Raw genomic sequence first — 12,174 nt, forward strand, 5'->3', positions numbered from 1 at the left:
TTGTTATTCTCTTTATAAATATTGTATATGAGTTTATGAAATAAATCAATCCTTTTTACTTTCACATGGTATCACACCAGGTTTTCTAAAACCTTGCAATTTTTTTCTTCAATCATCGTTCCATCCCCTGCTTACCCATGGCTAGCACCAATTCTTCCTCCACTGCCATTTCCAACACAGCCCCTATTCACACCCTACTTCATCTCATACCACTCAAACTCTCATCTACAAACTATCTCTATTGGAAGAACAAAGTCTACCCTGTTATCTCATATCTTAATCTTCTCCACCATATTGATGGTTCAAAATCCGAACCCCCAACCACCATTGCTGATGACGGTAAAACCGTCCCTAATCCAGAACTTATCATCTGGAAAGAGGCTATGGCCGAGGCCATAGGTCATACCTCTGCCTTTCAGATTTGGCGTGCCCTTGAGCACTTGTACTGTTGAAAGAATGCACACTCTCCTGGACACTCTTCGTCTAGTTAAAAAAGGGTAATTCCACCGTGTCCGACTACGGTCGGAAGTTCAAAATGCTATGTGATCAACTAGCTGCAATCGGTCACTGATGAAGACAAAAGGCACCATTTTTTATGTGGCCTTGGTTCCACCTTTGAAACTTTTTCTACTGCCCAACGTATGGTTCGTCCCGCACCCCCTTTTCGTGATATTCTGGACCAAGCCGAAAATCATGAGCTATTCCTTCAAACTCTAAACACCCAAGCTACCCCACAAGCTGCTTTTTCAGCCCACACAAATCAGTTCACTCGATCCTCAAAATCCAATCGTGAATCCTACAACCGCGGCTCATCATCGGGTCGTTTTCGGGGTTCATCATCGAGTCGTGGTCGTTCTACCAACAACTGCCGACCACCCCACTGCCAATTGTGCAGAAAGGATGGTCATTATGCGAGCTCGTGTCCAGATTTGGCAAATTACGCCCAACGGGCTACACCTTTAGATGCCAACCTTGCTCATGCCTTCCATGCTCAATGTGCGGTTAACCCAGATTGGACAACGGATTCGGGTGCCACAGCCCACATGCTACGATCCACAGATGGTCTTGCCGAATCTCATACCAACACGGGTAATACTCGTGTTACTTTTGGTAACGGGCAATCACTACCGGTTACCAATATTGGCAACACAAAACTCAATAATATCCCTTTACAGAACGTCCTTGTTGTCCCCAATTTAACAAAAAATCTTCTATCTATTAGTCGATTAACCAATGATTCACCTGTCGATGTTTTGTTTTCTAATAACTTCTTTCATATTCAGGATCGAAAAACGGCGGCGGTACTCGCTAGAGGCACTTGTGAAAATGGATTCTATGTCCTCTCCCAAAGTCACAAGTCTCTCGTTGCTGCTCTTGTTGCTCCTCATCTTCGTGCTTCGTTTAATAAATGGCATAGCCGTTTAGGCCATGTCTCGTTTGATGTTATTTCCATTTTAAATAAACTTGGGCATGTGTTTGTTACTTCTTTATTACCCAAATCGGGCTTATGTTCGTCATGTGAACTTTCTAAAGCTCATCGTTTGCCATTTGTTGATAATAATAAACGATCCTCGCATGTTTTGGATTTGATTCATTGTGATCTTTGGGGTCCCGCACCAGTCCCGTCTACGGATGGTTATTTATACTATGTTATATTTGTAGATGATTTCTCCCGATTTACATGGTTTTACCCATTGAAATATAAGTCGGATTTCTACGATATACTTGTAACCTTCCTAAACTTTGTTCAAAATCAATTCACGACTAATGTCAAAGTTTTTCAAAGCGACGGTGGTACCGAATTTACCAACAATCAGGTCCAAAACCTTTTTCAACAACATGGCATTTTTCATAGATTATCATGCCCACATACACCTCAACAAAACGGTCGAGCCGAACACAAACATCGTCATATAACCGAAACGGGTCTCGCGATGATGTTTAATGCCCATGCACCGGCTAAGTTATGGCTTGACGCATTTACTTCAGCCACCTTCATTATAAACCGCATACCGACGCCGCTTCTCGACAATAAATCCCCATTTGAATTACTGTTTCATCAACCGCCTTGTTACTCGACATTTCGAGTTTTTGGTTGTCGGTTATTTCCATATCTTCGAGATTACACCAAACATAAACTCTCTCCTCGAAGTACCCCTTGCATATTCATCGGCTATAGCCCAAAATACAAGGGTTATCGATGTCTTGATCCGACCACCTCTCGAATTTACATGACCCGTCATGGGAAATTCGATGAAGATACTTTTCCTTTTTCCGGTATTGTATCAGCGGTTGACGAAGCCAAACTTGTTTTCTCCAACTTTGATGACGCGATCCCATCTCCCGAGCCATCATTCCAGTGTGTGGCTCCTCCTTCCATTCCAACATCACCATCCCATCCTTGCAAACTTTGCCCAGATCATCCTGTTCAATTTCCAGCCCAAGCCCACAACCCACATACTCACTCCACCCAAAATTGTTAACCCTCCAAGCCCAACCCCACCCAATTCCCCCTTGCCATCCGAATTCTCTACAGCCCCACTACAACTACCACAATTTTCAACTACCATTCCTACATTATCACAACCTCCACCTAATACCTCAATTCATCATATGAACACAAGATCCAAATCTGGCATTTATAAACAAATACATTTTGCCAACCTATACTATCTCTCTTCCAATCACTTACATCATGCCTTATTTACCACTCATATTCCCAAGGGCATAAAAACCGCATCCAAAAATCCAAAATGGGTAACGGCAATGAATGAAGAACTAACCGCGCTTCGTAATAATGATACATGGGATCTCGTAAAACGTCCCATCAACTCCAATGTGGTTGGCTCTAAATGGATCTATAGGATCAAATACAAAGCAGATGGTTCACTTGATCGTTATAAAGCTCGCCTAGTTGCACAAGGTTTCACTCAAATTTCCGGGTATAGCGGCAATTTGTTCCATACGCGACACGTTAACATGACATAAAAATAATCAAGTTTTGACTAAGGTTTAAGTGGTTTGGCCGTTTGTAATAAGTCCGTACATGTTTAATAAGTAGATTGTGTTCAAGTGAGGTTGTAACGTGTAATAAATTAGTTTTCTATTTAGATGTCTAAATGATACATTTTACATGCATTGAACTTTTACCTTCCATTCAACACTCTTATAACTACCTTACCATCCCACCAAAGCAAGAATGACAGCCGTAAATAAATTAAAATATAATGCATGCGATGCATATATGTGTCGCGGATGTTTAAGTTATTACAACCCAGTTGGAATATTTTTACAACACATTAACCTGTCTACAACTTGAATCTATAATATGGCTTTTATCTGCTAAATCGTTTGACCTGTTTAAAAGAATAGGTTATATCGGTGTTACCTAATTACATGGTTCAGGGTGTGCGCGTTAAGTTGATGCATTTGCCATTAATAAACGTAAAAGGTTATGTTCATAATTTGTAGGTATAAAAAACGTAAGATCTAAAAAGCTTTGTTCTCTTGATGTTGTACACATTTTTGTTCAAAGTTTCCTCATAATAATTTTACTGATTTGATTTATTGTTTTATATATGCAGGCAGGAACATACTTGTACCATGCACACTACGGTATGCAACGAGAGGCAGGGTTATACGGATCGATTCGAGTGGCACTGCCTGCTGGTGAATCCGAACCCTTCTCCTACGACTACGATAGAAGCATCATTCTTAACGATTGGTATCACAAAAGCACCTATGAACAAGCCGCCGGACTTTCCTCCATCCCCTTTGTTTGGGTTGGTGATCCTCAGGTATATATAATATATTCAACTACTATGAATATCTTTTATCACAACAAATCACATATAGACAGTTTCATGCATAGTCACAACAAATTATCATAAGTTTTCATATGATTTTGTAACTCAAAAAAAATTAAGTCAAATTATATATTTTCACCTTAAGTTTTGTAAAACTTGGAAGGAAAATAACCAAAATATATTGCCATTGTGACATAAATAATTAGCGGAATAAGTCTTGATTTTTAAAAGTACTGATCAACAAGAAGACGACATATGTCATATGGTGCAGTCAGATTTCTATTTGACAAAGCAAATTCAACATGGCGGAGTAGATTTTAATCTACAACCATTTTCTTAATAAGAAAAAAATTTAAATGATATTTGTGTAGATAAAAAGGTGTCAAATATCATTTTATTAAAGTTAATGCTAAAAAAAATTGATATTTTGGTTATTTTCCCAAGTTTAAATCTTTTGATTTTACTTTCAGTCATTGTTGATTCAAGGGAAAGGACAATTCAATTGTAGTACACTCGGGATTGCAACCAGACTTTGTAATGCCACGAATCCCGAATGCTCACCGTACGTTTTAACCGTTGTTCCTGGAAAAATTTACCGGCTTAGGATCGGAAGTCTAACTGCTTTGGCTGCTCTTAGTTTCGAAATAGAGGTAAACCCATGAATATTCAAATCGTTTATTTATTGAATAATTGTGACGTGATTGGGTTAAGCTGATGTTTTTGACACGAATAATACAGGGGCATAATATGACGGTTGTTGAAACCGACGGTCACTATGTCGAACCTTTTGTGGTAAATAGTCTTTTTATTTACACAGGTGAAACTTACTCGGTTTTGATCACTGCAAACCAAGACCCATCAAGAAACTATTGGGCTGTGTCAAAAATGGTGAGTCAACAACACAACCCCAAATGGCTTAGCCATTTTCAACTATTACCCAAACTAATAGCCACTAAAAGTGGAAGATTCAAATTCAATCTATGTTGACCAAAGTTAGTTAGTCATATTTTTAAAAAGGAGATATTCTCTCCTTATTTTATTCTTTGATTGTTGTTATTCTCTTTATAAATATTGTATATGAGTTTATGAAATAAATCAATCCTTTTTACTTTCACACAAACCATCCCACAAAGTCCCCACCAATGGTCCCACCAAGTGGACCATTTTGGAACGACATTGATGCTAGGGTTAACCAAAGCCTTGCGATCAAGTCACATCCTGGTTACATACACCCTGTGCCTCAAACATCAGACAGAGTTATTATTCTTTTGAACACACAAAACAGAATCAACGGAAGCGTGAAATGGTCTATTAATAACGTCTCTTTTACCCTTCCTCATACACCGTACCTCGTATCACTCAAACAAAACCTACTTCACACGTTTGAACAAACCCCGCCTCCGGATATCATCAACGGGTACGAAAACTATGACATTAAAGTAGTTGCACCTAATGTTAATGCCACTACTAGCAACTCTTTGTATAGGCTAAAGTTTAATACAACGGTAGATATTATTCTTCAAAATGCGAACACAATGAATGTTAATAATAGTGAGACACACCCGTGGCATTTACACGGGCATGACTTTTGGGTTGTCGGGTATGGACGTGGGAAGTTTAATGTCTCAAAGGACCCGAAGAGTTATAACTTGGTGAGCCCGATTATGAAGAATACCGTACCGGTTCATCCTTACGGGTGGACCGCTTTGCGGTTTATAGCCGATAACCCGGGTGTTTGGGCTTTTCATTGTCATATTGAGTCCCATTTTTATATGGGTATGGGAACAGTGTTTGAAGAAGGGGTTGAGAAAGTGACGAAATTGCCCTCGGCTATTGAAGAGGTAGGTCCCAGCAGAGCCCAGTTGGACCCGCAAGACTCACCTTAAACAGGGACGTCTGCGCAGAGACCAACTGGATCCGCAGGACCAACCATGCTCAGAGACGTGACGTCCTTACGCGCAGTACGCAAGCTGGTCCCGCAGGAAATGCCTCCCAATGGTGAAGGACTCCGCCTGTCCCCGCAGCCTCGGATACAAGCCATTAGGGAAGGCCACCCGCGCAGCATGGCTACACGCACAAGGCACTTAGCTCTCAATCGTTCAGTGTCACCTGAAGGAATGAGCCAAGCCGGGAGCAATCCCGCACAGAGGCGGGAGGGGGAATACTCCCGCCCAAATAAGCCAGTCCGTATACTGAAGGATCTTTTACTGTACCTGACGAGGTATGGGCAAAAGATCTGATCAGAGATGCGACAGCTCACTGACAGCAGCAGGGCAGACAGCACGCCACAGCACTGTGACCAATAGCCGCCGCCTACCCACCAACTCCTGCCATACCACGTGCCTAGCCTGTAGTTGGCAGAAGAGGAAGAGTGCACGACACGCCTGCTCTGTGTCAGCCGCTACCTATCCACCACTCACAGGCAGGGCACGTGCATAGGTTACAGTTGGTAGCGTGTTGGGCCGGCTAAACCCCTTGGAAACCTACCTTCGGCTATAAATACCACAAATGGTATGATCATCTCATCTTATCATATATTATTACATTATCATCATAATATACCTGATATCTGCTCTAGCAATCTCTTAATATACTTTTATATTTAAAGAGCAATCTAGTCTGATTCTCACGCCGGAGGGTGGTCACAAGGAGGAACCCCCCCCTTCTCAGTGACGAGCTCACGGTGTCTGTTTTGCAGGTTATCAGAAGAACCATCTTCCAAGGGTCTAACCCCTCGTGGGAAACATCTCTCCAACCCCCAGGTTACCAGTAACCTGCCCGGGGTCCGGTTAGTGTTTCTTCATTGGCGCCATCCGTGCATAAAGCTAGAACTACAATTTTCTCCAGTTTTTTCAAAACTTTATACAAAAGATGGTTAGAGAAATTCCGGTAACCACAACCCCAGCTATTGGGGGGAATACCGGCAACACAGTTTTTACAAACACTACTCCGGCTACCGAAGCCGGAGCAAGTGAAGTAAATTTTACGAACACTACCCCACTTACTAAAGCAGGGGCAAGTGCAGTAAATGACCGCCTACTGGGATCCACCGATACCCAGTTTGAAAAACGAAGACTCCCCCGCCAGACTCTCGACGAAGTCAAGGCATGGGCGGAGGCACGACAAAAGGAATTCCAGGCTGAGTTAAATGAACGCTTGCGTTCCGTGCAACAGGCCGACGAATTCGAATACTGGGAGGATGACTCGGAGGAATCCGACTCCGACGCGAACCCTCGTCATAAAGCAAAAGGGAAGCGTAAAGAAACGGAAACCCAAGCGAAAAGGCATTTTGGACAAGCCTTCAAACCAAAAAGCATAGATAGAAGTCCACGAGACTTCTCTAAAACGTTCAGACCAAACGTTACAAATGCAGGAACGTCCAAATTTGCAAGGGACATTGCTGAAGCAATTGCCCCGAAAAGTGCTAAACAAATGCCTAACATAGGCACATATGACGGCCTATCTGATCCAGACGATCATTTGAACAGGTTCATAGCGGGGGCAACCGTTAGCAATTGGACGGAACCCACGTGGTGTTACATGTTCCAAATGACGCTGGTGGGGGCTGCTAGGGCTTGGTTTGATCGTTTACCGGTTAACCACATTTACGACTGGGCAGACTTCCAGCAGAAGTTTAGCCAACACTTCAGCCAGCAGCGAAAGTATACCGAGGAGCAATGGACAATCCTCAAATGCACACGGGAAGAAGATGAATCTCTGCCAAACTTCATCACTCGCTTCAACTCAAAGAAGTTAAGTTTGGGCAATATCAGCGAGGATCTTGTTCGCGCAGCCTTCATCCAGGGCGCGCAAGACCCAGAGCTTATCCGCACCCTAACGGGTAAAGATGGAATGCCATCCACATGGGATGGCATCATGACAGCAGCCAAACGCTATGCGGAAACGGAGAAGCAACTGGGTAGAGACCTTCCGCAGAACACAAACCTTTACACCCAGAGGACGAGAGAGGACAACGTCCTCACCGCCCGATTGAACAAAAAACGGAAGCAAGGCATTTGGCAGTCAAGGGTAAACTTTGACACCTCATCCGGCTTACAGCACCGATTGGGTGAAAGGGATAATGTAAAGCCGCACCGGAACTCCAGATGGACGCCACTTACCAAAAGCGTCACTGACATATTTGCTACTGAGGAGCTCCCATGGCCAAAGCCTCCAGTAATCCGGCATCGTCACGATGCTGATCGGAGCAAGTACTGTGACTATCACAGAACAAAAGGCCACAACACTGAAGAATGCATAGACGTAAAAGACATGGTCGAAACATTCGTCAGAGATGGGACGCTCGCGCACCTCGTGGCGAAATAAAAGCTAGGCAGGCGAGTGCGTATAGAACCCCAGCTGGGGAAAACACGAACCAATTCCAGCTTCAAAAACGAGACTACATGCTGCGTAAAGAACGAGATCCCGAACCAGGTGCGTATCGGCTCGATGGCACTCCAACATGGAAGGGAGTTCAATTACACAGTTTGCATGTAATCAATTCCAATTTGTAAAGAGAAGGCCAAGAGCCACTTCTAATGGAAATGATTCTCTTTAAGAATATCGAAGCTGATGATTTTACATTTATACTTTTCTAGACACTAATATGCCGGTTTTCACCGCATAATTACGTGAAGTCATTGCATGGGAAGGCGGTCCTACCCGCACGAACCCAATAACGTGACAAACCTTCACGCAGGTCAGTTGAAGGGGAAAAAGTTCAGCACCCAAAAATGAAAGTGCCGGTCTATCCGCATGAATCATTAAGGAAACTGAATAATAACCTGTCAACAAACCGCGCGTCGAACGGTTAAAACTATCCAACACTGACGACATTCACATTACGTGAAGTCGTTGCGTGGGAAGGCGGTCTTACCCGCACGAACCCAATAACGTGGCAAACCTTCACGCAGGTCAGTTGAAAGAGTTCATCCCATTAAATGAAAGTGCCGGTCTATCCGCATGAATCATGAAAGGAAAATGAACACTAACCTATCGACAACCGCGCGTCGAACGGTTCAAAACAAAATTCTTAAAAAGATGAGAAAAACCTACACGCAGGTCAGATAAGGGTAAAGTTCTGCCATCCTACTAAGTGCAAGTGACGGTTCTACCCGCACAATCACGAAAGAGGAAGCAAAACTTCACCTATTATCAACCACGTTCAAAGGTTAACTTATCCTCAAAAGATGAGAAAAACCTACACGCAGGTCAGATAAGGGTAAAGTTCTGCCATCCTACTAAGTGCAAGTGACGGTTCTACCCGCACAATCACGAAAGAGGAAGCAAAACTTCACACCTATTATCAACCACGTTCAAAGGTTAACTTATCCTCAAAAGATGAGAAACCTACACGCAGGTCAGATAAGGGTAAAGTTCTGCCATCCTACCAAGTGCAAGTGACGGTTCTACCCGCACAATCACGAAGGAGGAAGCGAAACTTTAACCCACTATCAACCACGTTCAAAGGTTCTTATTCTGAACACTTGGAAAATTGCTAATTTAAACATGCAAGTCATAAGTTTATAAAGCAAGGAACCCAAAGAAGGAAATAACAGTCTTATACGCAAAAAGATTAATATTTCAATGATGTATTACAACAGTGGCCGGGTAACTACCCGCCTAAAAGAAATCTATACAAAGCTAAGTCTATCCTAGCGGTGGGAAGAGATCTTCAGGATCAGGCTTCAGGGCCACCTCCGCTTGGACCAGCACCGTCTGAGCGTGGCTGCCCAAGGAAAGCCTTAAGGATGTTTAGCCCATCATCAGCAGCAGCAGCCTCATTCACCTTCTCCACCACTGGATGCGGGAAGGCAGCGTACTGGTTCACAACTTGGTCATAAGCAGCTTCAGTATTAACATTGAATAAAGGGAAGTTGGAGGGCGGAAAGCCTCTCTCAGCAAACCCTAGACCAAGCAGGAAGCCAGTCTTCTCCCCATCCTCATGAGAAGCGTTGAGGGCTGCGCTCATCGCATCGTCATAAGAGGTCTCTGAAAGGACCCGACGCGCAACCTACAAAAGAATACAAGTTAGAACATTTTCTAATTACGAGCGGAAAGCGTAAAGAAAAAGATAAAGATACCTGAGGCAACGCTTCTCGAAGCAGCCATTGGAGGGTAGCTTGACTTTCTTTGTAAGCACGTTCGGCTCCGTTTTTATCAAGGTTGGCAAGTTGAACTTCCTTGGCGGCAACCTCTTCGACGCTTTTGAGTTTCCTTTCAGTGCGGTCAAGCACCCCCCTCTGGTCAAGGATCTCCTGCAGCTTCTTGGCATCTTCCATTGCCAAGGCGTCATGAGCATGCTGAAGAGCCTTTAATTTGCATTTAAGCTGCTCATTCTCTTAGCGAAGCGGCTCAACAACAGCTTCAGCCTTGGCAGCCCTCTCAGTTGAGTTTCGCGCAGTCTCCTTGGCCAGCCGAAGCTGTTCATTCACAGCTTGGGCAGCCTTGGAGCGGGCCTCGAGTCGCGCCTGGACTTCAACCTCGAGGGCCTTGAATGCCTTCTCCTTCTCGGCTGCGGCAGCGGCCAACTGCCGGTTCTCCTCCCGAAGAGCCCGCGCTTCAGATACATCTTTGGCGCGAGCTGCTTTTAACTTGTCGTTTTCACGACAAAGCAGCTCGACGCGGGGCTGCGTCCGGGCCTGGAGAACCCGAAGCTCATTGGTTAGCCTACCCTCTTGGTAGCTAGACATGGCTTCCCCCAACGCACCATGAGGAGCAGCGTGGCGAGCCCAGTCCACGCACTCCACAGGGGTACGAAGGGTTGTTCCTCGGCGTATGTTCCATCTTGGAACATACACTTCATTGGAATCCGACACTGCAAAAGAAACAAAGGCAGTTAGGAAAAGATGATAAAAATATATAAGGGAAAAAGAACCCTACGTACCTGTAGGGTCAATAACAGGCCGATAGCCGCCAAACCCATCACCTGAACCTAAAGGAAATCCATCCAACAGGTCAGGCAGACGGGAAGGTGGCATAGATCGGCGGGAAGCCTGGCGCATACCTGATGGTCCGGCCGTCGGTGCCGGTGGCGCAGGTATAGTGGCAGCCGCTGTGGTAGCCATGTTTGGCGCCACCTCCTCAGCAACAGTAACCGTCGGCTCCGTGAAAGATGCTGTAAAAATTGCACTCACGGCCGGCGGAGACACCTTCTCAGCTGGAACAGCCTCAGGAAGGCTGGAACCAGCGGAAGCAGGCGTAGACGCCTGGGTCGACGCCTCGGGAAGGCTGACCGAGCCTACCGTCATTGGCGGGGGAATACTTGCTCCAACTCCACCCTGGAATGCGTCAACATCCACACCTGCACAAGCAGAAGTGTTAGAAAAATTTATTTGAAACAACAAATCTAGACAAGAATTATGGGGGTACTCACGGGGTTTCTTGAGCTTGAACGCACGGACGAGCGGGGGCGAACCCGATGGAGCCGGCCTCTTGACACCGGTAACCGTCGTCGTCGCTGCCTCCCCGGAGGTAACACCTGCAGCCTCCGGAGCGGTGGTCTCCTCACCACCGGGCTTCCCCGCCACCTCTGCATTATCTGACTCCGAGTCAGATAAGACTACCGGGTCGGCCGTAGAGGCCACCTTCTCCTTGCCCTTCCCGACGGCAGCCTTTTTCTTCCGCACCAGTGGAGGACCTTCTGCGGATTCCTCAGAAGAAGAAATGTCATGAACTCCAGCAGCAGGCACAGCATTGAGAGGTTCAGGGTAGAAGATAGGCTTACCTGGCCGTCGGTGGCTCAGGATCTCTTGGCCTGGCGGGTAAACCTCCACGAACCGACCCGCGGTCTGCTCTAAGATGGGCAACTCGTTCTCGTCCAGAGCACGAGTACCCATCCGCGCGGGACCATCTTCCTCCCGCGGGTTCAGGAGCGACTGAAGATCGTTCCCCTCTGAAATCAACAAGCAAGTTAGTAAAAATCGAAGTCAGCAAAATGAAACAAGACGTACCATAAGGGACAGAGTTCGAACCATATTCAAGGACGATCGGAACCTTATCCGCATTCGCCGCCTTCCACACCCGGCTCATCCCCAACATCACCATCGCCGACTCCGGAAAACGGAAAACCGGGGACTGGACCCGGGAAATCTTCGAGAACCATTCCGCCTCCTCGTAGTTGAGGGCGGGAAGGTTCGGAAGCGCCTGGCCATTCTTGAACTTCATGGCGATGGGGAGGGCGCGAGCGGATATGAAGAAGAACTCTCTTCTCCACGAGCGAAGACTCCGCTCGGTGGTACAAATCTTTAAACCCTTAATCCGGGTTGTAAGACTGTACCACCCCTGGATGCACCTCCAAGTGTAGAAGGTCATCAGGCGGTCCACATGGGGCTCGATGCCCAGAATCCGGCACACCCACTCAAAGTGC

General features: G+C 45.5%; 1 pseudogene across 1 annotated transcript; it reads left to right on the plus strand.

Annotated features, from left to right (window-relative positions):
• Nucleotides 1–3,312: 3,312 nt before the first annotated feature.
• LOC143586768 (L-ascorbate oxidase-like) lies at nt 3,313–5,647 on the plus strand (annotated as a pseudogene). The gene is made up of 4 exons (XR_013144754.1): nt 3,313–3,797; nt 4,277–4,456; nt 4,545–4,744; nt 4,923–5,647. The product of XR_013144754.1 is annotated as an L-ascorbate oxidase-like (transcript).
• Nucleotides 5,648–12,174: the final 6,527 nt, after the last annotated feature.

Source organism: Bidens hawaiensis, unplaced genomic scaffold, assembly GCF_021521415.1.
Source record: "Bidens hawaiensis isolate Kalapana, Puna unplaced genomic scaffold, B.hawaiensis_p1.1 tig00034970_1, whole genome shotgun sequence".
Lineage (NCBI taxonomy): Eukaryota > Viridiplantae > Streptophyta > Magnoliopsida > Asterales > Asteraceae > Bidens > Bidens hawaiensis.